The 25,075-nt window shown below is 46.1% G+C and overlaps 1 protein-coding gene across 6 annotated transcripts in view; it reads right to left on the reverse strand.

Moving 5' to 3' along the window:
* The window catches only part of DENND2B (DENN domain containing 2B), a 163,706-nt gene that overhangs the window by 62,357 nt on the left and 76,274 nt on the right, over positions 1-25,075 (reverse strand). The window contains exon 1 of one of the 6 annotated variants that reach the window (XM_037133824.2): positions 16,704-16,857. The exons of the other annotated variants lie outside the window; for them this stretch is intronic. The gene's annotated coding sequence lies outside the window, so the exon portion shown is untranslated. Of the gene's footprint in view, positions 1-16,703; positions 16,858-25,075 lie in introns of those variants that run through there. 6 annotated transcript variants of the gene reach the window in all.

Below are 25,075 nucleotides of genomic sequence, written 5' to 3' on the forward strand. Positions count from 1 at the left end.
TTCCATTCAAAGAGGCAAAGGTCCTTTCTCTGGGGCTTACTGAATTACAGCGCTTCCCCCCCCCCCACCTCTGCTGTCTGGGAGACCACTGATCAGCCCTCTCTGAAGCACGGCAATGAGCTCCCTCCCAGTCTGGAGCACACTCTCTGGAGTAGCCGTGCACACCTGCCGGGAGCTCTGCATGCTCATCCAAAGAGGGCACGGGGTGAGGGCAGCTGGGAACTACTATTGGCAAAGTGGGGAGAGAGACAGATAGTGTGGGCATTTAAGATTTTCATGTGTTTCATTAAGAACCATTTGCAGGCATGCCACTGTGCTACACTTCTGCACCTTGCCCTTGGGCAGCTCCCCATCCTGGCCTGAGAAAAAAATAGTAAAGAAAAGTCTCTGAACAATGTAACAAGAGCTGGGACAGAAGTGTGAACACAGTGCTCTGGGAGCAAGGAGAAAGACAGTCATGAGGCGTCCAGGAGGGATGTGGGGGAGGGCTTCTGGAGGAGCAGGAAGCAACACCGGGCTGTGTCTTGTAGGACTCATGGAAGATAAAGAAGGCAGAACACTGCAATCATTAGAAAAAACATGAGCAAAAGCCAAGGAGACCTTGAAGCAAGCTGAGATTTTTGAACAGGGCACAAAAAGCAATGACCATAACAGAAAACACTCAAAAATCAGGCTACATTAAATAAGAATTCTGTTCATTTAAAAACAAAAACGCCATGTAGAGAGTGAAAAGGAACCAACAGAGCAGGTACACAGGTGGCAGGGTGAGGCAGCTTTGAGAACATTAAATACACAGAGCGAAGTTATCAGGAAAAGTAGAGTAACTCTCAAACTGCAGACAGGCAGGTCATGAGGGCTGAACTTCCCTGTGCAGAAAAGTCTTTGTTCCTCACTTTTGGAAGGAAGTGGAAGAAAACGCACGTGTACAGCCAGGCTCTGCTGGTCCTATCCATGTATTTATCTCACTTAATCTACCTGTCATTATCTCTATTTTATGGACAAAGAAACTGAGGCACAAGTTAAGTCATTTGCAGGTTTCACAGTAAGTGGCACAGTAAGTGGCAGACCCCGGAGTCGTGACAGTTGGTGCCGAGCTCTTTGACTCCACAGGACATCAGTTCTTTGGCTTCTGTCACATCTTATGGCAAGAAGCCTCCAACCCAGGCACACTCCTGTAGCCCATTTCTGTCTGGACAGAATTAGAAAAGAATACTGGCAGAAGTCTCATGCCTGGCCCCTAAACTCTTGGTGTTAAAAACCCATTTTTCTTGAAGCCAACTATCACAGGGCCCTGAATCAACATGACATAAATATAAGAGATGCTCCTCTCTTGAAGTTCTTCAGGAGTTTCTCCCCACCATTCCTCCCCACTTAGGGCCAGAGGCACTCCCAACTCAGGCCCTGGTCAGAGCAAGGACCTCCCCTACAACTCGGCCCAGCAGCAGCTGAGACTGCAGACAAGGGAAGTCTGTCCATCCAACTGTCCAACTTCTTTTTTTCTTTGACATCCAAACTTTTATTTAAAAGTTTTATTTAAAATTTTTTCTTTGACATCCAAACGTCAAAGAAAGAGTCTCTTCATTTTTTATTGTATGATTTTTCCTGCCCAACTTCTTTAAGCATCATGACAGGGACACAATTTGCCTCTTTTTGCTCCTTTAAACAAGTGCTACTTGGCAATTTCAGGTCTGTGGCTCTCCAACTGGGCGCCAAGGGCCCAGTGACACTGCAGTGGATTGCCAGCGTGCTGCAAGAAAACAGTTCACATTTTTGAGGGAGACAGAGCAATACTCAACATTTGTCAGACACTCCATGACTTGCCAGTTTTGGCATTAGATTGCACTACCTGCTTTTCAACGATGTTATTTCTTTGTGAAGCTGAGTTTTTCAGCAGCTGCTGCAATTAAAAAAAAAATGCTAGGACCAAGTGAAAAGCAATGTGGAACAGGAAACGAGGATGGCAGTATTCAATCTGACTCCAAGACGTGAGATGTTGTGCAGTGCCCAAAACATCCCATGAGTTAGTAATTGTGGTTATTTTAGAAGGAAATAATATTCTTCGACTTTACGTATAATTCTTTCAAATGGCTACGCACCTACTACATTATTTAGACCTAAGTACTTAGTAAATGAAACTCAGGTTTCCTTTTGGCCTATAGGCGCTGTGAAAAATGACTGAAACTCTAGGGATCCATGACCTGAGGAAGCTTGGGAACTTCTGCAGCAGGTGTGGGTAAGTCTGCACGCAGGAGTCAAGAAGGAGTTCCCAGGGCGGGCCCAACCCTGTCCCAGCAGCAGGCAGACAACAGCATCAGGACTATGGATGGCACACCCAGGCTTCTCGCAGTGGCTCACAGAACAGCTGCCCCTCTGCCCGAACAGAAGGGGCTCCCTGCCCACCCAGAGGCTGTGCATCTACTTCAGCTTCACCCCAGGCTCCCAGGCTCTCCTCAGAACTCCCTCCCTGAAAAGCTCTATTTATGAGTCAAACCCAAATCCAGCCCAGAGGCTGGCCAGCAGGGGACTTCCACACATGCTCAGACTTGGGTAATGTCTACAAACAAAAGCATTAGTCCACAGAGGGAGGGAGCAATGGGAATCTGAGAGAGGGTTTCCACTGACAGCCCAACCTCTGAAAGGCCAAGTGGGCTTCTGGGGTGAAGATTTGCATGAAAATAACTTCTTTGTCCCCAAGGGACATCTTGCCCCACACAGTCCCTCCCTCCATTCTTCCCTGAAGTCATGATCCTCTGCTGGTGACATCACAGCTGTTGATACAATGGTCAACTTTTGTGATGTCACAAGACTCAACTTTCATCTATTTTGGTGGGGAGTGGGAGATAGAAAATGTGACAAAGGGCAGGAATAGAATGAAGTTATAGAACTGGAATTTGCTTTTTTATGCTAATTTCCCTGTTGATAAAGGGCAGTGGCTCAGAAAAGGAAATGCAAACCACTGGCATTAGGCTGTGGGTAGATTTGGCTACACCAAGGAGAGAGGGGCAGGAGGGCAGGCAGGGGCAGAAAGGAGACAAAAGAAAGGAGTTTTCAATGCCAGGATTATCCGACTGTGAAGACGTTCTCAGTCCAAGACACTCTCCTCCCATCATTCACTGTCTGAGCCCGGAGTAGGTGGGGGAAAGCTGAAACATATAAAGGGTTCCGGGCTGCAACATGCCTTGGAAATTGCCTGGGATATTATATTGAGTTCTGGACTCCACACTGTCCGAGGGATAGACTCAGAGGTGCATCCTGAGGGTGGCAAGCAGGATGCAGAGGGCCCTGGAAAACACATCCTGCGAGGAATGACTACAGCACCTGAGAGCGTTCATGGGGAAGCTGTCTGCGGACAGAGGGAGCTGGCAACTGCCTTGAGAATTCTGAAAGGCTCTCAAGTTGCAAAAGGGACTATGTGTCCCCTCAAATGAACTTGCTGTGGTCCCCCAAAGAGACTTCAGACAATGAGAAGATCAGAATGGCCAAAACGAGGAAGAACTTTTTATTCTTAAATTCCAATTACAGACTGTAGTTTGTTTGTTTTTTAATTCCTTACTTCTCAATTACAGACTATGCTCTTGAGGATAAGGACCATCTTGTTACTATAGTATTTCCCAGAGTTTACACATAGTAGGAGCTTATTAGTATTTGTTAAATAAATAAACAAATAAAGCAATGATACTGCTCTGCTGAGGTTGTAGTGTTTACTGGGACTTGCTCATTTGATAAGTATTTTTTTGAATCCCCACCAAAAGCCGCTCAGTTAAGATGCTGGGGACACAACAGTGAAAGGGGCAGATGAGGTTAGACTGTCTGCTGCCCCTACCCCTCCTACAGCTTTAAATTAGCTGTAAATTAGCACAAGTGGTATGTAAGTTCCCTTCTAGTACTGAGACTCCTTGATTCTTAGAGTTAATTAAAACATTTTAAACTGAGAGGAAGAAGATCCCAAAGGCCAGAGATAAATTCTACCCACCACCACTACTACCTATAAGCTGGGAAATGTAGGCCAAGCTAAGGCTGCCTTCTCGGCTGGGGAGAGGCTTCATGCTAAGGCAGCACTGTGCTAGACTGCACCAGACCAGAGCAAGCAGCTAGGCATTCACCCTCCACCCCCACCCTGACCAGACAAAGTAGGCCCTAGGGCAATGCGAGCTCCCCCAGCCCACCAATGAATAAGCAGGGCTCACCTAAGTAATGTGAGGTATTTCCAATACCCTCACGGCTCTCAAGGAACTTAAAATTTCCCCGTCAACCTCAAGCAATGATCTTTTGGAGGCCATCTGCGTGATAACATAGTTACTACAGAACAATTTTCAATGAATTAATCCCGAGATCTTCTTTGCCTAGGTTGTGCTAGGGCTGCAGCCTTGATTCCAAGTGGCGAGGGCATGAAAGTATAACTGCAGGCAGCAAGACAGCTCATTCAACAGTAACGATAGAGTAGTGCCTGCCTACCTGCAGACGGTAAGTTCCAAGACGCCTAGTGGGTGCCTGAGACCTCTGATGGTACCAAATCCTCTCCAGCTATGACAAAGTTTAATTTATACGTTAGGCACAGTAAGAGATTCACGACAATAACTAATAGTAAAGTAGAACAATGAGAGCATTATACCGAATTAAAGTTCTATGAGTGCGGTGTGTCCCTCTCCCTCCGCATCTCTTGTTGTGCTACTGTCCTCACCCCTCTGCGAAGCTATGAGATGACACAGGCCTAGGGCATGAGATGGAGCAAGGTGAATGATGTAGCTGCCACTGACCTTCTGACAAGCACGGAGCCACCTCAACTGCAGGTCTGATCACCAATACAGCTACCAAGTGACTGACGGGCAGAGAGTGTACAGCTGGCCCAGGGATCTGCAGGTTCCACATCTGCACATGCAGCCTACTGCAGATCAGAACTATTCTTTTATTGTTATTGTTTCACTGTTTGCTGGAAGCCAGTTTTCAGGCTTTCCAGGGCACATTTATTACAAGTGCTTTTGAACGCAGGGCAGACTGCTCCTGGCACACGGGCGGTGCCCTGCTGGTGACACACGAATGCTTCCTCTGCGCGTTTTTGTCTCACAGAGTTGTCTTGGTCAATTGGTGCTTTCCCAGGCCCCCTAATGTTTGCTCAGTCCCCTCTCATTCTGTGCTTCAGGGAATATCCTGTGACAGACTCTATCTTGGTGTGGCTGTCTCAATTTAATAGCACACACCTGAAGGAGTTTGCAAAGAGACTGGGAATCAATACAAAGGCGTATTTTTTAAAGTTACATTGTTGCTGACATGTACACAGCATTTATATTATATTAGATATAAGTAATCTGCAGATAATTTAAAGAATACAGGAAGATGTATGTCGGTTATATGCAAATATTATGCCACTTTATTTTTTATTTAATATAGTTTATTGGTTATGCTATTACAGTTGTCCCATTTTCCCTCTTCACTCTCCTCCACCCTGCACACCCTCTCCCACCCCCATTCCCCACCTTTAGTTCATGTCCATGTGTCATACCTATAAGTTCTCTAACTTCTACTTTCCCATACTATTCTTACCCGCCCCCTATTTTCTACCTACCATCTATGCTACTTATTCTCTATACCTTCTCCCCCCCTTTCCTGTTGCTAACCCTCCATGCAATCTTCATTTCTGTGGTTCTGTTCCTGTTCTGTTGTTTGCTTAGTTTGTTTTTCTTTTTGTTTTAGGTATGGTTGTTAATAATCATGAGTTTGCTGGCATTTTACTATACATGTTTTTTTATCTTCTTTTTCCTAGATAAGTCCCCTTAACATTTCATATAATAAGGGCTTGATGATGAACTCCTTGAACTTGACCTTATCCGAGAAGTACTTTATCTGCCCTTTCATTCTAAGTGATAACTTTGCTGGATAGAGCAATCTTGGATGTAGGTCCTTGCCTTTCATGACTTGGAATACTTCTTTCCAGCCCCTTCTTGCCTGTAAGGTCTCTTTTGAGAAACCCACTGATAGTCTGATGGGAACTCCTTTGTAGGTAACTGTCTCCTTATCTCTTGCTGCTTCTAGTATTCTCTCCTTCATTTTAATCTTGGGTAATATAATTATGATGTGCCTTGGTGTGTTCCTCCTTGGGTCCACCTTCTTTGGGACTCTGTGAGCTTCCTGGACTTCCTGGAAGTCTATTTCCTTTGCCAGATTGGGGAGGTTCCCCTTTATTGTTTGTTCAAGTAAGTTTTCCACTTGTTGCTCTTCTTCTTCTCCTTCTGGTACTCCTATAATTTGGATGTTGGAATGTTCAGAGATGTCCTGGAGGTTCCTAAGCCTCTCCTTATGTTTTTGAATTCTTGCTTCTTTCTTTTTTTTCTGTTTGTTTCTTTCTTCCTTCTGGCCCACTCCATTGATTTGAGTCCCAGTTTCCTTTCCATCACTATTGGTTCCCTGTGCATTTTCCTTCATTTCACTTAGTGTAGCCTTCATTTGTTCATCTCATTTGAAACCAAATTCAACCAATTTTGTGAACATCCTGATCACCAGTGCATTGAACTGTGCCTCTGATAGGTTGGCTATCTCTTCATCTCTTAGTTGTATTATTTCTGGAGCTTTAACCTGTTCTTTCATTTGGGCCATTTTTTGTCTTGATGCATCTGTTACATAGTGAGGAGTGGAGCCCTAGGTGTTCACCTGGGTGGTGCAACCCAGTTGTTGGGTTGTGATGCAGTATATGGGAGAGGGGTCCGAGAGGGAACACTGGCGCTTGCTCCCCTCTCTGCTGGATTTCAGTCCCTTCTGCCACTTCCCCTGAGCAAATTGGGCCCTTCTGGTACTGATTTCTGTGTGGGTGGGTTTGTGTATATTCTGGGGCCCTGTGGGTTTCTCCAATAAACTCTCCTGTGAGGCTGGGAGTCTCTCCCGGCATCTCGACCCCCACAGATGTTTTCAATTGGTGTTTTGAGGCTTTATTTCCCCAAGTTGGAGCCCTGGGTTGCAAGGTCTGTCTCACTCCCCAGTTTTGCCTGTTTATCTGCGTGCGAATGTGGGACTGCTGGTCTGCCAGCCGCCTTGTGCACTGCGCCCCTCCACAATCCACCACCTCACTGGGTCCACCCGCTGCCACCTGGTATGCCCAGGGTCTGCCAGCTGCCGCTTTGCCTAGAGTTCTCTCCACCCAGCCACCCGACTTCACCCCTCCTACCAGTCTGGATGAATGTTTCTTCTTTAACTCCTTGGTTGTTGGACTTCCATACAGTTCAATTTTCTGTCAGTACTGGTTGTTTTTTTGTTTCTAAATTTTTGTTGTCCTTATTTTGGTTGCATGAGGAGGCACAATGTGTCTATCTATGCCTCCATCTTGGCCAGAAGTAGTCTTATGCCACTTTATATAAAGAACTTGAGCATCCACGGATTTTGATTTCCACGTGGGGCCCTGGAACCAGTCCCTGGTGACATGGTACACAGTGTAAGTACAACGGACAAAGTGATGATTCTCCCTCTGGGCAGGACAGAGCAAAAAGGTGCAAGATTTTATCCTGCTACTCAGACCAGTATGCAACTTAAAATTCCTGGGTTGTTTATCTCTGGAATTTTCCATGTAATATATTAGGACCACAGTTGGCCACAGGTAACTGAAACCATAGAAAATGAAACCATGGGTAAGGGGAGACCACTGCACACAATATACCAGGTATCATCCTCTTCAAAGTAGCCTTAGATAGAAGCCTGCACTTTTATTCCAATGCAGTCTCAAAGCATTTTGAAATTCCCACCTGCAAATTGCCCTCAAAGTTCTTGAAATATTCCTGGAGTTTCTCTGAAGGAAAGTCTGCATCCTTCAAGGGTGCTAACTCATTCAGAGCCATGTGAAAAAAAATGGTGCAGACTAGAGAACTTCATCTTAGGTCAGAATAAGCAGTAACTGTCAAGTAGGCTGCAGAGCCTTGATAGCAAAGAAGATGTACAATGAGACCGCCCCAAATCTCCACCCCACAGTATAGCAGTTGTCATTCACGTCCAGGTCACAGCACACTGTGAATACCTTAATAAACCGTAGGAACCTCCACAGAAAATTTGTATGCACATAATTTCTATCAACCATTTTAGGGGGTTGACAAGCTACCAAAGTTCTTCCAGAGACTCATTTTAAGAATCCTTGTCTTAAAAAAAAAAAAAAGTAGGCAAAGAGGAAGGGAGATGAGACATCTTCCAGAATGTTTTCTCTTGTTGAGAGCTCAGAAAAAAAAAAATCCTGTCCTTACCCGTTTCACCTGCCTCATAAAAGCACAGCTTAGTTCTGAATGGAGGTCCGCGGAGCTCAGCAGATAAGCCAACGATGGGCATGAAGACAGGCTCCCTTGCAACAAGGCCCCTGCTTCTCTGAGTCCTTACAGCACTGTTTCAAACTTCAAAGCCAGCAATTTACATACTACATATCACAAGCCTTCAGGAGTGTCAGAAATAGTTAAAGCCAAAAATATTAGATTTACAAATGCCAAGCATCCTGAGACTCAAATGTGACCTTCTCCAACGTGATTTGTAAACTAGTGGTGAAGAAAATTCCCAAACAAAAGTTAAGTCTACCTTCAGGTAACCACATTCATTTAGCTGTGCAAGCACAGATATGAAGAGCAAACTGTGGCCACAGCATGTACTTGCTCCCCTTTCCCCAAGTCCCTAGTCTCCCTGGGGGAAGCATGGGGAATATGGGGAGGCTTCTTCTGGGCCAGGCAGCATGTTCCCCAAGCAGCTCCCAACACCCAAAAACCACCCAAGTCACATCTGACTCATGCCATTGCTCTCTGTAATGAGCTATGACATGTGTCTAAGCTCTTGTATATTTTCATATTTGCAGCCTGCAATTAGGCATTTTTGAGGGATGTAGCTGACTAGTGGTTCTGTTCAGTGACCTATAATTACTCACACAGGCATCGTGGCCAATCTAGGCAACTGTCAGGCTGGAGGCGCTCTGAACTCGGCTCACAGGAGGGCCAGACAACTCTCGTTAGCAACAGGCCTCAGAAGGACCACACCGCTCCTCCTCGGCTGCACAAGGATACGCGCCCCTCTCCATCCATCCCCCTCACCTGCTCCTCACCCACTGCCGGGCTCAGCACACTCCCCAAGCCCAAGCAATGGCACGTGTGTGGGCCCCAAGCCCATGAAAATGGCCCACTCCGTGGCAATAGCAATGTCAAGCAAGTCCTTTTTTGTTAGTTTGTTTCTGTTCTGCTTGTTTATTTTGTTTTTGTAGATTCCACATTCAAGTAAAATCATCTGGCATTTGTCTTTGTCTGACTTATTTCCCTTAGCGTAATACCCCCGCTGGGTCCATCCATATGGTTGCAGATGGCAAGATTTTGTTCTATTTTATGACCAAAGCATATTCCACTGTGTGTATGTGTGTGTATATATGTGTGTGTGTGTGTATGTATATACATACATACATGCATGCTCCTATAGGGCCCGGTAGCACAGCCTCCCCAGTCTGTAAAGCAACTTCTAAAAACTCCCCAGACTTCTCACCTGAGGAAAAATGGGTCCCACCCACCCGCCCACAGAATCCCGCAGCCCACTACTGTGCCACTGGGCTGTGGGAACTGACCTGGCCACATCTTCGAGCCAGCCTCCCTGCCACCAGCTGCAGCTGCCTCACTGCTCCCAAAGGCCCAACAGATAATTCTCCTCTGTGTAAATGCCTGCCACCACCCTGCTTCCCCCTATGTCCCTGACTAGGAGGGATGAGCTGGTTAGCCCTAACAATCTGCCCCTAGTGACATTTCATGTGCACATTTGGCTCCAATAAGAACTGATTTTTTTAATGGCAGCTCAAATCCTGATTCTAAACAGAATCAAAGACTCAGCCACTGGCCAGCCCAGTGAGGCTGTGAAACACAGTCAAGGCCCACACTCAGGGCAGCCTATACAGGCTATGTATGAGCCCAGTCTGAAACAGCGGATGCAAGTTCCCTCCTTCCCCAGTGCCGCCTCCACAATACCTTAGAGCACCTTATCCTTTCCAAAGACACTTTCACACGTTATCTCATCTGAGAAAACAAGCCTGGGAAGTAAATGCCATTGGTATTTTTCTTCATTTTACAAAGTAGACCGAGGCTCAGAAAGGCATTCTTACCCCAAAGTCTCTCAACTACTACATGCAGAACCAGGTCTAGAACTACTTCATAGCTGTGTGTGAGCACAGTTCTTCACATGGCAACAATTAAAGGATCAATGGGCTAATACAGCCGTCCCAAACCTTTCTGGCACCAGGGATCGGTTCCATGGAAGACAATTTTTCCACAGACAGGGCTCGGGGCTGGGGGGTAGGCAGGAGCTAGAGCTCAGGCAGTAATGCAAGGGAGCAAAGTTTCAACACCTAGCCCACTGCTCACCTCCTGCTGTGCAGCCCAGTTCCTTTCAGGCCACAGACTGGCACCAGTCCACAGCCGGGCATTGGGGAGCCCTAGGCTAACATACAAAAAGGGCTTGAAGTGGTATCTGGCCCACAGTAAGAACTACATTACTGCTGTTGCTGTTGTCGCAATTAAGAGTACTGCTGCCACTGCCACCTGGAGCCCCCAGTTCCAAACCTGGCGCTCTTTCCTCTCCGTCCTGCCAGTTTCTCAAGACTCCCTGGGAAGTCATTCCATCCAAACCCCAGAACTCTGTCTATGGGACCTAGAACCCACTGGGCTATCTGTCTTACCACTGCACAAACTCCTTCATGCTCTTGTGCACGTCCCCCCTGCCACACACCACCTTTTCTGCAGGTCTGACAATCTATTCTCCTGACCTCTGATGTCACTCGAGCTGTTAGCCACACTGCTGTGGCTTGCCCTGCCCACAGCACCCAACTTTCGCTTATACCCAACTCTTCACTCATTCAGTTCCTTCCTTCAACAGTCATTTCACGAGCCCCTACTGTTTACCAAGCACTGTACTGGGTACCGGGCAACATACTGCTTGACTTCCAAACACACCAAGTGAGAAGGGCAGGAAGAGGGGGACACACAGGGGAGGGACAGCACAGAGGCACCAGAAAACAACTCTCTTGGAGGGCAACGCAATAGGTTTTGGAGAAGGCAATGCTGACATAGTTACACAGAGTGACTAGAGTTTTCTAGGCAGAAAAGGGAGAGAAGCGCATCCCGAGCTAAGGGAATAGCACACAGGCAGGGGTACAGGGCGGATTCGTTGAGTACGAGAATCTCGCGCCGCCGGCAGGGAGGCACCGTGTGTGTTTCAGAGAGTCAGAGAGAGACGGAGGCAGAGACAGAAACAGAGACACAGAGACAGACAGATGAAGGGAGGAGAGAACAGTGAGACGTGGGGCAGCGAGCCCACACTGCCTGGGGGTGGCAGGCCGCTGGGACAACAAACATCACGTATGCCTTTCCCTGGGCCGAGTAGCAATCTCCACTCCCTGGCTTTGCTTACAGTGTGCTAATTTTAAATGCAAAATCCTTTAACAATTGTTTTCTCTCTCCTTGTATCTTTCCCTCCTTCTAAAGAAACACTGTTTATCCCTATTCTCGTTTCTGCCCTGCTCTGAGCCCTGGGTTTTAGTGCCAGTGCTTTAACACAAATCCAGCTTCACGTCCTGACTGAAATATAATTTCATAGGAATGTAATTCTGGAATGATCTCATTGAAAAAGCACATCCAGCAAAGGCCATGAGCAAACTTCGGGCCAGCCCATTCACACCCAGAGCCAAGGAGATCACAGACCCCTTTCCCTTAAATGGAGAATGTGCTGGGGGCCCCAAAGCGAAGCACACCCGCTGCCCACAACCAGCCAGCCAGCCTGCTTGCAGGCTGGGGTCTAGGCCCAGAGCAGCGACTACCACGAACCACTTTGCACAGTGCAAGGACAGACTCCAGACAGCATCCAAGGGAACAGCCTTCACTGCACAGATACTCCCTGTGTCCCTAGGAGGGCTCTGGCTGCAGGCCGCAAGACACCAGCTGAAACTATTAACACTCCCTGGTCCCCGCCCCACCAGACAGAAGAATGTCCAGAAGCCACGCTTCTAAGCATCCTCCTTTAGCTACCTGCCTTCCCTGACTCTCTGAAACTCAGTTGTTATTCAACCCTACTGATGGAGTCAGAAAGCAGAGCATTTAACTCTGAAAGTAGATGTCAAAGCCAGCTCTAGCCCAGTATAGCAGAGCTGAGACGAAGTGGGGTTGGGGAATAAATAACATACTCTGATAGACTTTCAAAAATCCTAGCCAAGCCCTGGCTAGATGGCTCAGTTGGTAGGAGCATTATCCCACACACCAAAAAGATTGCAAGTTCAATTCCACTCAGGGCATATATAACATGAATGCCTCGCAGGGACTATAGGAACTCTCTGTACTATCCTTACAACTTTTCTGTAAATCTAAAACTATTTTATTTTTTTAAAGATTTTATTTATTTATTTTTTAGAGACAGAGGAAGGGAGGGAGAAAGAGAAGAAGAGAAATGTCAATGTGTGGTCGCCCCTCATGTTCCCCCAACTGGTTACGGACCTCGCCTGCAACCCAGGCATGTGCCTGACCAGGAATCGAACTGGTGACCCTTTGGTTCACAAGCCTGTGCTCAATCCACTGAGCTACACCAGGCAAAACTATTTTGCCTAAAACTATTTTCAAGTAAAAAGTCTTCTAAAATCAATGGCTTGGTTTCCTCTATGAGGAATAAGGGGGAAAGAGTGGTCTTGGGTATCCATTCCAGCACTGCCCCTACCAGCAATGAAGCTGTGGAGGAGTTACCTGACCTTTCTAAGCTTCGGCTTCCTCATCCATGACATGGAGATGACAGTTCCAACCACAACATGTTGCTGTGCAGATTAAATAAGATATTGCACGCAAAGGACTTACCACTTCCAAAGTGCTTTCTTCCTGGACAGTAGCAGCTCCTCAGCTCAGTCAGCCTTTACCTTGGGTTCCTGGCAACTGCCGTCGGAGGCCCTACCTCACTCCACAGCCCTACCTGTCTTCATGATTTACAGCCTCTTCTACTTACGACAGTACACTTTAAGCCCACAGTAATCACCCAAAGAGCTGAAGGCTGCCTTACAGCAAGTTCCAACTAGTGAAAGCACACCTTTGTTGACAGAAATATGTTCTTCTTCCTGCTTTCCCTTCCTCCAACAGCATCCAATGTCACTGCCGTGAGCCGAATTACTTTCCTGAGGTTGGCAGGGGTCAACCAGAAGGAAAGCCAGAGGATGACAGAATTGGGCTTCTAGTATGATAAGCTGCCCACAGTGCAGGGTGGGCAGGGAAAATATGCTCTCGAAGTTGCCACAAAAGATTCTTCACCCTCCAAAACACTGCTACCACCCATCCCCACCCCCTCATCCCTCCCTGAACCCTCCTGGTCTCACAGACAGCTGGCCTGAAAAACTGCAAATCCACCCAGTCAATGGGCACAATGAGTTCCTCAAAGCCAAGAGACAAGCCCCAAAGCTGAGCATGAAGTCATCCCCAACCCTTGGAGCCAGACTCTTGAGCCTCAGCCACCCTGACTCCTGGCTCCATGATGTGCTATCCATGTCCCCCCTGGGAAAACTGAGGTGAGGGAACAGTGGACAGGTGAAGGGACAGGGGCCCCAGTCTGGTCTTATAAGTGGATGGGTTGGAGGCCAAGAAGAGAATCATGGGAAGAGAATCAAGAAAGGTATGGCTCTGATGCTATGATCTCTCTTTGAGATCACTCACTCTCACACGGATACCAGATTCTCAAAACACTCCCCTAAACCAAAGCAGAAGTCCAATCTCACCCTGAAAATTTAGTGTCCAAATAAGGGATCCGTCAGTGCTAGAAGTAAGCCTGTTCCAACTTTGAAAAGCCCTGTGAGAACATTTCCCAGGCTTAGGATTCCACTGACAGGTTGTAACCCCTCGAAGCACTAATGGGCACATTCTAGTGGCTAATTTCACTGACCTTCCAGATGGCTGAATTGGGGACACACCCCAGCTAAGGCCCAAGGACATTAGTTCCTGGCAGGGAGTATGCGAAAGCTCAGCAGCCCAGCCATGCCAGATAACAGCTCCGGCTTCAAGGACAAGTTTTCGGAAGCAGAGCCCAGGAAGAAGATGTCCTTGGAGCCATTTCTTATTTAACCACATAAGAGCCAAACATAGCCAAATATGAAGATACTAACTGTATCATCTTTTGTGCAATTTTTCTCCAGCTCATTGCCTCATATCTAGTTCACTGCAATGACCTGATTATATGTGGAGTGCTTTATCAAGTACCGGCCCATGGGAAGCACTAAATAAATGTGAAGTATTACTGTTACCATTATCAGTTCCCTTTATTCTTCCATCTTCAGTCTTCCTTGCTCATAAATGGCAAACTTAGCATCCTGGAACATCAATAGCATCATGTCACTCCTCTGGGGTCCTTAACTGCCAATCCCATCATATCCAGATTCTTCCACTTCCTCCAGCACCTTGTCAAACACTACCCACCAACCTCCATTCCCTCTTTCTTTCTCCTCTTCCACCACCCTCCTCCCTACCCCCTTGCCCTTCATGCTCCTCCACCCAAAGACACACACACAAATGCACTTCTCTCTCCAGACAGGACACCTGCTCCAAAAATGTCCATTACTGCCTCTGTGCTTTTGTGCTGAGACCATTTCCAGTCTAGAGCACTCTCCTTCCTCTCTGCTTATCCACATCCTGTCTGTGCTCCAAGGCCCAGTCGAAGGTCCCTCTTAAACAGAGGCTGGGAAATCATTCCATCCCCAAACAAAGACCAAGCACTTGCTCTGTGCCAGGCACTAGGCCAGGCACCAAGGACACAGTAAGGAAAACAACACAATCCTACAGGCTCCTAACTGGTGGGCGGGCCTTCAACATGAACCCCCCTGCTCACCTGAATCACAGGTCAACCACCAAACCCTATAGGCAGCTTGTTGTGATACTTGTGGGGGTTGCGGTGAGCATGAGACATAAAGTACAGTGGGGTGAGTTTTTCTTGCCTGTCCTTCAACCTTTCCAAGAAGCCAGCCAGGCCTGGTGGTTTGGAACATATTGTTGCAAGAACTGTCTTTCTATGACCAGCTTGAGTAGCACTGCCTTCTGCCTGGCTTTGAAGTTTTATTAGCTTCACAGCTAGGCTGGGTCCCACCCAATTCAATAATAGCCCTCGTCAACTCCTCCTGCTAAGGACCAGGTGCAGAGCCTCACAGTCCTGCCCTAAGCCAGAGAACAGAGGGAAAATGACCAATGCTTTCCTCAAGAGGTCCCAGGCCTCCTGCCATGGACACTGCATGGGTGACGGAGGTCACACGAAGGCGACCCCCTCAGGCCTCTCCAGGGCAAGATGCAATTCCCAGACCCTAATAGTAACTCCACTCCTCTCTGCCCTAGTCAAAACGAGTTCTCAGAATATGAGTTAGGTTGCTATTATTATAGGGATCGTCTTGCATACCTCCTAAATTATCAAAAGAGGTAACCTGCTCACATGTATCTTGGTCCTTCAACTCCTGTCGTAATAAACATAGTAACCAGGACATAACATGACATATCCTATCACCGCAGCTCCTTTACCCCCCTAAACCAGAAACGGAAGAGGTTTTGCAGTTGTAACCTCAGATACCTTTGAGAACCAGGGAGAACACCTAATCTGTCCCTATTTGTATTTCCAGCAATGGAGACCCACTGTCTTCCTCATCGCAACCTATCTGAAGAAACCCATCTGATAAGAGATGTAACTGTTATTTCTTCTGGCACTAACTACTCAGTCTCCCCTGATAAGACCACCCCTCTTGGCAGGCTGAATCCATCTAAATCCGTGCTAAGGAAGCGCTCACCTCTCCAGAGCTTACCCAAACCACCAGTCGCGTGTTTAGGTATGCAGACCTCAGGGGGCTTTTATAGTCACGATTGCTGGAAAGGCCAGGGCCGCTGCTGACCAATGTACACCACCTATGAGCACCCCAAGGAATCAATGAGCAAAGCCTCAAAGAGAGGGCAGGACAGAAGGGAAGAAGCTGCCATCAGCCCTCAGGTCACCAGCTTTTAGCCTGGAGGAGTGTCTGCCTGAGCAAAGCTTTGCATCCAACTGAGGCAAGCAGCTAGCCTTTGAAACTTGTGGCATCCAGAGAGTTTCATCTTCTTGACTGCCAGGTTCCCCCCCACTCAGCCACCCCTACCAGGAGGCCAATGGCCAAAGTTGGAGAGAGGGCCCAGGGCACACTAAGTATCCTCAGAGGCTTAGCTGCACATTTTCAGCCCCCTTCTACCCAGCCCCTCCCCCTGCCCCTGACAACTCAAAGTTTCAGTCTCTTCATGTATCTATGTGCCTGAGCAGTCTGTGTTTTATTTACACTACCCATGTCTGTTGCTAGCAACCGAAACAAAGTACTTTAAGGCAGAAAAGGCAAGTCAGCCAACTGGCTTGCTGCTCCCAGTCCTGTTTCCAGCTCAGGGAAAAGGCTGGTCAAGGATGAGTCAAGTTCCAGTCTCTCATGGTGCCTTTAGCCCCAGGTCCTCAGGGGGCAGGAATTGTCACTGCCAGGTGGGCATCAGCCACCAGCCCTCCCTCTCCTTCTCTGGAAGTCACACCCTGAATACCTCATCCCCTTACCTGCCCAGGTGCTGACTACTGTGGAAAAGCAGGCTTCCAAAGCCAGAACTCAGGAAACCGTCCCTCCTCCCTTGTATACCAGGAGGCTGTACAGACGAGTAGGCATTGTCTCCCAGACCCAGACTCCAGCCCAAGAGAACCAGCCCAAGGCCAAGTTTTACCTTTATGTCCTTTCCCATCTTCAGTTATTCTGCTACAGACAATCTTCTGAGTTCTAGTATTAGGCTCCTCAATGAAATCGACAGTAATTGCTGATCACTGCTTTGTTTCCGCAGAGAGAAGAAAGCATGAGAGGTGACTCTTGTACTCAAGGAGCTCACAGACTAACTTAGGGAAACGAGACGCAATAGGAAATAATTCAAATGCGAGACGCAGACCAAAAGCACTCTGAAGTACAATAGGTGGGAGTGGAGGGGCTGGAGTATCTCGGGACAGGATTTCCGTGGGAGAGGAAATGTGAGCCAGACCTTCAAGACAAACAGTAGTTGGACAGAATGAGACAGGAGGCTGTTTGAGATGAAGAGCTGGATGATGATACCAGGTCCCAGAACAGGAAGAACAGCAAATATCATGCCTGTAGTGTACACCCTCATCCAACTGCGACTCTGTCCTGGGAGGGAGGGAGGAAAGAGGCCAGCCTGACTTGACGAGAATAAAACCCTCACCTCAGAGTCGCCACCCTCCCCAGTCCCTCTGCTCCTACCTCTGCCAAGAGCTTTCTCAGTGTTTCCTTTTCCCAGACTCCTCTGAAACCCTCTCCCTGCAGTGCACAGAACACAGGCAGCCTAACTCCCTGAGCCCAAAAACATCCCGATGGAACTCTTAGACTCAAGGTTCCTGCTCCCACAACAGGACAAGCTTCACGCTCTCCCAACTGCAACATGGGTCGGCAGCTTGGTCTACTCTTCTGCAGGACTATGTCAAGCTAAGTCTGATTCTTTACTGACTAGAGCAGGACAAGGATATGAAATTGTTAGGACAGTCTCTCCTCCTTCCACGCACACATACAATCACATGTGCATTCAACTAAAACATACCAAAAAGCAACCACGTGTGAACTGGCATGCTAAGTGCTGGTGGGAACTCCAATGCACATAAGGCACGCGTCCACCCTCAAAGAGCTCACATTCTAGTAATGTGGGTACAATAGACACATAAAGATAACAAATACCAGGAAAACTGTGTTAAGTGTCATTAGAAGGCAGAAATGTATGACTTAGGTAGAGGGGGCACTATTTCTACCTGAAGAAGCAGGAAGGTTTCATAGAGAGGGGGGCCCTCGCTCTGGGCCTTGGAAGATCAAATGGCAAGAGGATAAAGGGGCAACCCTTAGCAGATGGAACTACAAGAGCAAAATCTTAGAGGCAGAAAAGTGACAGACACACGAAGAACAGCAAGACATTCAGTCTGGTGGGAGTTTAGCTGGAAGAAGACCCAGGAGAAGGACGAGCTAGAAAGACAGAGAAAAGTCAGATCTTAGAGCAAAATTAAGGATCTTATATTTTCTCTGGGAAATCACAGATATTTTCTGAGGAAGGAACGATGGATCAGGAACTGTTATGCTTCTGAAAGATGAAGCAGCATGTACTCAGAAATCTAGGGGCTATCGCAGAAAAATTCGACCATGTAGTCTACCAGGACTGATGATCACAGGAAGCATGGGAGAAGGAAGGAGTTCTGGCAATCAAGCACCTGCCTAGATTCTTGTCTTTGCAGTTCAGGCTGAACAGGAAAAGAAGTGGGCAGACTCAAGGGCAACTGAGAGGCTGTACAAACCAGGGAAAGGCTGGAGAACCAGCTGTCTGGAGTGGACAATGAAGGAATAGGAGGTGTAAATATTCAGGAGATTGAGGAAGGAAAGGAATTTCAAAGTTTAGGATCCTGAAAATGGAAAATCTGCCAGCAATGAGGCTAAAGGAATGGCCATACTATGAGCACCTTAAAAGGAATGAAGACGGAGTCTTAGAGTTGAAGAGACTGAGAGACTGTGAGGCCACAGCGCTGAAGGATTCTTAGTGTAAACTCTCAAGTCCATAATAATTATGCCAGGAAGGGGCCACATGAAGATGGTTGTAAGCAATTAACATGGAAGTCAAGTGCTGACCCCCTAGTCAGCACCAAGAGAGAGGAGGAGAGATATAGGCGAAGGGAGAGGCTGCACATGGGAAGGCTGCCAGGCAGGGCTAGAAACAAGGTAAGTGAGAACAGAGTGCCGGCTGGGGAGGGGATGAAGTTCCTTCGTGCAAGTGGGTCACAGAGAGTGAGCTCTTCACAGAGAAACCACGTTTCAACTATAATAAAGAGGTAACAATACTTCAGGAAAAGGCAGAAAAGAGGAGGCGGAAGCACTTTCGTCCGCCAGAGCAGGCAAGATGACAGAACTATAACTCAAGAAAGGCAAGGGGTGGCCGATGGGGCATCCTCATACACTGGGGGTGGTGCCTGAAACTGGCCCAACTTTTAAAAGACAAGCCACAAGCAGGAAGAAAATAACTGCCAACTTTGAAAATCAACAGGAAAGAGGAAAAAAACAACTGAAAAACATGTAAAAGATATGAACAGACAAGTCAAAGAAAAGGAATCCCAAACAGTCAATCACATATGAAGCAATGCTCAAGCTCTCTGGTAAACCAGGAAAATGCAAACTAAAGCAATGAGATATTATTTCACACTCATCAGGTGAGAAAACACTGAGCCCTGGCTGGTGGAGCTCAGTGGATTGAGCGCAAGCTGCAAACCAAAGGGTCACCAGTTCAATTCCCAGTCTGGGCACATGACCAGGTTGCAGACCAGGTCCCCGGTGGGGGGCCACATGTGGGGGCAACCACACATTGATGTTTCTCTCTCTCTTTCTCCCTCCCTTCCCCTCTCTCTAAAAATAAATAAATAAATATTTTTAACAGGTTAAAAAAAAAAAGAAAAGAAAACACTGAGAGGTGTGGAATCTCTGAGCATTGACAAAGAAAGATCTGGGGAAATGGAAACCTGTGCACTTGGCCGGTAAATCCACACAAGCAGCACAGAGAGCGCGCCCCACCGCAGGTACCGAGAGCACATAAACTCCTGCACACTCCTCATACAAGGATGCTCATCACAGCATTGTTTTTAATACAGGAAAAGCAGAGACACTTTCACCGTCTCACTGCCATACGACAGTGCATCATAGGCTGATTAAAGTGAATGATTTTACACATGCATACTTTTCAAAAATGACATTAAGTGAAACAAATCAAGCAGCAAAAAGGCTGCATGCAGGAAGTCTGTCACATGCGTGGAACTTTAAAATACACAATACTACACATCAGTTATGGACACACATATATACAAGGATAAGATATATGTGATGAGGCACAGCAACTGTAGGGAGAAAGGCCTGGGGAAAGATTTAGTCATTTCTGTCATATTAAATTTTTTTAAATAGGTGCTCTGAAATAAATATGGTAAAATGTTAATATTCATTAAATTTGGATGACAGGTACGTAGGATTGCTATTATATAAATTCTTTTCTTTTTCACATACTTAAAATTTAAGATACTATGACATAATTTGGGTATATTACATACCTTTTGATTTGCCAATTCCATTTCTAGAAATTTATCCTGAACTTATACAAGTAGGAACAGATGGATAGCTATATAGATCTATATCACCACATAGCTTTTAATACAAAACGATAAAAATAACCCAAAAGTCCATCATCAAGGAGATTAATTAAATAATGACTCATCCATACAAGGCATCGTATGCAGCATTAAAGACTACAAAGTAATATTAGTCCAAAAAGTAACTTATAGAACACTATGATTATGTATTTTTAAAAACCTTATCTAGAACATATATGAAAAAGATGCAAAAGAATATATACCAAAATATTAACAGTAATTACGTTATCTCTGGTAAAAGAATGTGTTTTTCTTTACTTCCTTTCTAATATTTTTATGTACGAGTATTCTGCAATGAGCATGTATTTCTTGTATTATTTTTAAAAGATTTTATTTATTTATTTTTAGAGAGAGGAGAAGAGAAAGAGAAGAAGAGAAACATCAATGTGTAGTTGCCTCTCACACGCCCCCTTCTGTGGACCTGGTCCACAACCCAGGCAAGCGCCCTGACTGGGACTTGAACTCATAACCCTTTGGTTCGCAATCTAGTGCTCAATCCACTGAGTCACCCCAGCCAGGGCTATTTCTTTTATTATAAAAAAAAAAAAAATCAGCCCTGGCTGGTGTAGCTCAGTGGATTGAGTGCAGGTCTGCGAACCAAAGGATCGCGGTTTGATTCCCAGTCAGGGCACATGCCTGGGTTGCAGGCCAGTTCCCAGCAGGGAATGCACGAGAGGCAACCATACACTGATATTTCTCTACCTCTCTCCTTCCCTTCCCCTCTAAAGATAAATAAATTTTTTTAAAATTTAAAAAGTAATAAAAAATCAATAAAGTGAGTTAATTTTGCACAAAAGAATAGAAATAGGAAATAAGGGTGAGCTGGTCTGCCAATAGCAGAAAGGTCTCACCTGGAATAAAAGAGATTACAGACAGCAATGTAACAAAAGCTCTGCAAAAACAAGAGCACAAGGAAGGCTCTGAGGTTTTCACCTGGGTGAGAATCTTCAGGAACTTGAAGGTAGCAAGAAGTCGAGAGTCAGCTGGGGAGAGCCGTCCCTGCCTGAAGGGCAGAGAGTAGGAGTCAGAGAGAACTACAAATCCCTCACAAAACGCTAATAATAATTCATACTCCGTTTCACATTCTGAACCTGCCATGGAGACCAGCTTCTTTTGGTGGAGCTTCAGCAACAGGAAGTAGACTCTTGGTATAGAGTCCCTCACCCCCACCCCTCATGCACCTTCAGAAGCCCTATGGAAATGCCAGTTAGGACTGAATTGTCTGGGATGAAGAGGGTGACCGAGGTAACAAAAGCAATGGTTTCACAGTGGCCTTGGTATCTACTACACAATTAGCAATTCTATTTCTCTACAGTTAGTGAGATAAAGGCTGAAGAAGCTCAAGGTGCAGAGCAAGAAAAGAGGACTGGCAAAGCTAGGTAGTAACCCCAAGCCAGTCCTGCACACAGACAAACGGGAAACATCTAAAACCTGAAACCAACCAGGAAAGTACTGGCTGTGTGGCATCTAGAAACCAGTACATTCTCTTAGCATGTGTATCTTCCTTCTGGGTGTGTTATTCCTATTCCACACCCAGAGGGCTGCCAGTAGTTAAGAAAGCATAGGAAGGTACACTGTCTGAGAGTCGTGGATATCCACTGTACTTTCAGACTGCGGATCTCATTCAAGGAGCCAGCTACCTGCATCTCCACGAGCAGTCACTGCACCCCAGGCTGCAAAGCCTGAATCTGCCCTATGTCAGTGAAAAACAGCCCTCAGTTTTCCTTTGCATCAAACACTGATTGTGATCATGGCAGTTTTTCCTGTTTTCTAAGATCACCGCTGCAAAGAGGAAAAGATAGGACCAATAGGAGAAAAGTATACACATGCAAATTCTTCAGTGGCTCAAATTCCCCTTGTTCTACCTGCCTCTGACCAAGAAGGATGAAGGAGAGCAAGGGGCCCTTCTGCATTTTGAAGGTGGTCACCTCCCTGACCTGTCATTGTTTTCTATCTTCTGGAAAAGCCATCAACCCCAACTAGGATCTCTCCCTGGGTCACTATAATCCTGTGATTTGCTTGTGATATGGGAGCATCATTCAGCAACTGCCCAGAGCTGGTATTACCTAGAAGTGATGATGGTCACTTCCAAATCAGAAATAAAGCAAAGGGCAGCCCTGTCCAGCATTCATGACCCAGGAGATGAAGGAGAAGGGAAGGGATGCAATGGGTTATTCACCGGATCTCTCAGCACTGAGTCAGGTTCCCATTTGTAAATGAAGGAAAAGTCTAATGCCTGGTACTTCAAAGAGAATGAAACATCTGGTCAGTGTCCTTCCCTCCCAGGGCTATTATAAAGACTAAACAAAATCCGTAATGTTTGAATACAGGCAAGAACACAAGTTACAAGGCCTTAACTTTCTTGTAGAAAGTCAATCCTTCCATCTGTTTCCCAAAGTCCATGAATCTGCTTTCAGCTGGAAATACAGAATAGAGTGGAGAATATGGAATTCAGGTTTCTGAATTGACTGCTGTCCAACTCTTACAAAATTCTAACTAAAAAAGCGATGTTTAAAGAAGACCATCTAAGGAGTGTGATGAATAGCCATGCCCCTGGGTATTTTAAGCTCCATTTCCCTATCAGTTAGGTCACTGGGCAGCTATATAGCTACACCAGGAGCTCAGCTCCTTGCAAGTAATTTTCACTGCGCTGCAGTTTCATGCAATACATCGTGCTTTATTAGCAGTCACCATGAGAGCTATTGGAAACCAAGACCACATAAACAGCTGCTGTAAAAGTAGTGAAGAAGTGTCCTTGTGGTTGTAACACAAGAAAAGAAGCCACCCTTTTTATTTTTTAAATTTATTCTTATTTTTTATTTTTATTTAATTTTATTGATTATGCCATTACAGTTGTTCTATTCCCCCCTTCATTCCCCTCCACCCTGCACACCCCCTCCCCCACCATTTCCCTTTAGTTTATGACCACGTGTCTCAAGTTCTTTAGATTCTGTATTTCCCATACTATTCTTGCCCTCCCCCTATCTATTTTCTACCTACGTCTATGCTACTTATTCTCTGTACCTTCTCCCCCCTTCTCCTTCTTCCACTCCCCTGTTGCTAACCCTCCATGTGATCTTCATCTCTATGTTTCCTCTCCTGATCTAGCTGTCCCCTTAGTGTGCTTTTGTTTTAGGTGTGGTTGTTAATAACTGTGAGTTTGCTGACCTTTCACTGTTCATCTTTTTCATCTTCTTTTTCTTAGATAAGTCCCTTTAACATTTCATATAATAAGGATTTGGTGATAATGAACTCCTTGAACTTGACCTTATCTGAGAAGCACTTTATCTGTCCTTCCATTCTAAATGAAAGCTTTGCTGGGTAGAGCAATTTTGGATGTAGGTCTTTGGATTTCATGACTTGGAATACTTCTTTCCAGCCCCTTCTGGCCTGTAAGGTATCTTTTGAGATATCAACTGACAGTCTGATGGGAACTCCTTTGTAGGTGACTGTCCCCCTATCTCTTGCTGCTTCTAGAATTCTTTCCTTCATTTTAATCTTGGCTAATATAATTATGATGTGCCTTGGTGTGTTCCTTCTTGGGTCCAACTTCTTTGGGACTCTCTGAGATTCCTGGATTTCCTGGAAGTCTATTTCCTTCACCAGATTGGGAAAATTCTCCTTTATTATTTGTTCAAATAAGTTTTCCACTTGTGGCTGTTCCTCTTCCCCTTCTGGTACCCTTATAATTCGGATGTTGGAGCATTTAAAGATGTCCTGGAGGTTCCTAAGCCTCTCCTCATTTTTTTGAATTCTTGTTTCTTCATATTTTTGTTTGGTCATTTTGTTTTTCCTTCTGGTCCACTCCCTTGTTTTGAGTCCCAGTTTCCTTTCCATCACCATTTCTTTCCTGTGCATTTCCCTTCATTTCAATTAGTTTAGCCTTCATATGTTCCTCTAATTTTTGACTAAAATCAACCAGTTCTGTGAGCATCCTGATCACCAGTGTTTTGAACTGTGCATCTGAAAGTTTAGCTATTTCTTGGTCGCTTAGAGTTATGGGCTCTGGGGCTTTGAGTTCTTCTTGAGCCATTTTTGGTCTATTCACACCCATTACACATGAGGAGCAGAGCCCTAAGTGTTCACCAGGGTAGGGCTGCTCAGGTCAATGGTTTGTGATGCTGTATGTGGGGGCAGGGTCAGAGAGGGACAAAGTGGTCCCCTCTGCTGCTTCCCACCGCTGGGGCCTGCACGGTCTGTCTCAATGCTTGCTCCTTTGCCGGTTTATCTGTGTGTGAATGTGTGACCATGGTCAGCCTGCTGCCTTGCCCCCTTACTGGGTCCACCCGTCGCAACCCCACACCTGGGGATTCGCCAACCTCCGCCGGCCTGCGTGCCTGGGTTGGTCTGACCGAGTTTTCCTGCGCAACCCTGCTCCGCCAGCTGCTGGCTCCACCCCTCTTACTGGTCTGGCTGAAGGGCTCGTTGTTGTCGGACTTCGGTAGAGTTCAATTTTCTGTATTTTGGTTGCGCCTTTTGTTACTAAAACTTTGTTGTCTTTAAGCTTGGTTGTGGGAGAAGGCACAGTGTTTCCACCTACGCCTCCATCTTGGCGGAAGTCCGAAAAAAAGCAACTCTTGATTAAAAGTGGTAAGGCATACTGTCTACGTCATTATTCGACATCTCCAACAAAGATACCCACGTAAGAAATCTCATAAAAATATAACATTAAAAAACAAACTTTATCTGCCTTGATAAAATGGTGTTTCCTCTTTCCTAAAGGTAAAAAGTCTCAGAAAGTCAGTTTCCACGACTACCAAAGAACTCAAAGTCCAAGGCTATTCATAGAATCCATCTTAACGAACTAGATTAGGACGTTTGCACGCTCTTCTTTGGTGTAGATGCTCTGTCTCTATGTTATTACCATGAC

This window comes from Artibeus jamaicensis, unplaced genomic scaffold (genome assembly GCF_021234435.1).
Source record: "Artibeus jamaicensis isolate MK-2021 breed Jamaican fruit bat unplaced genomic scaffold, CSHL_Jam_final contig_797, whole genome shotgun sequence".
Classification (NCBI taxonomy): domain Eukaryota; kingdom Metazoa; phylum Chordata; class Mammalia; order Chiroptera; family Phyllostomidae; genus Artibeus; species Artibeus jamaicensis.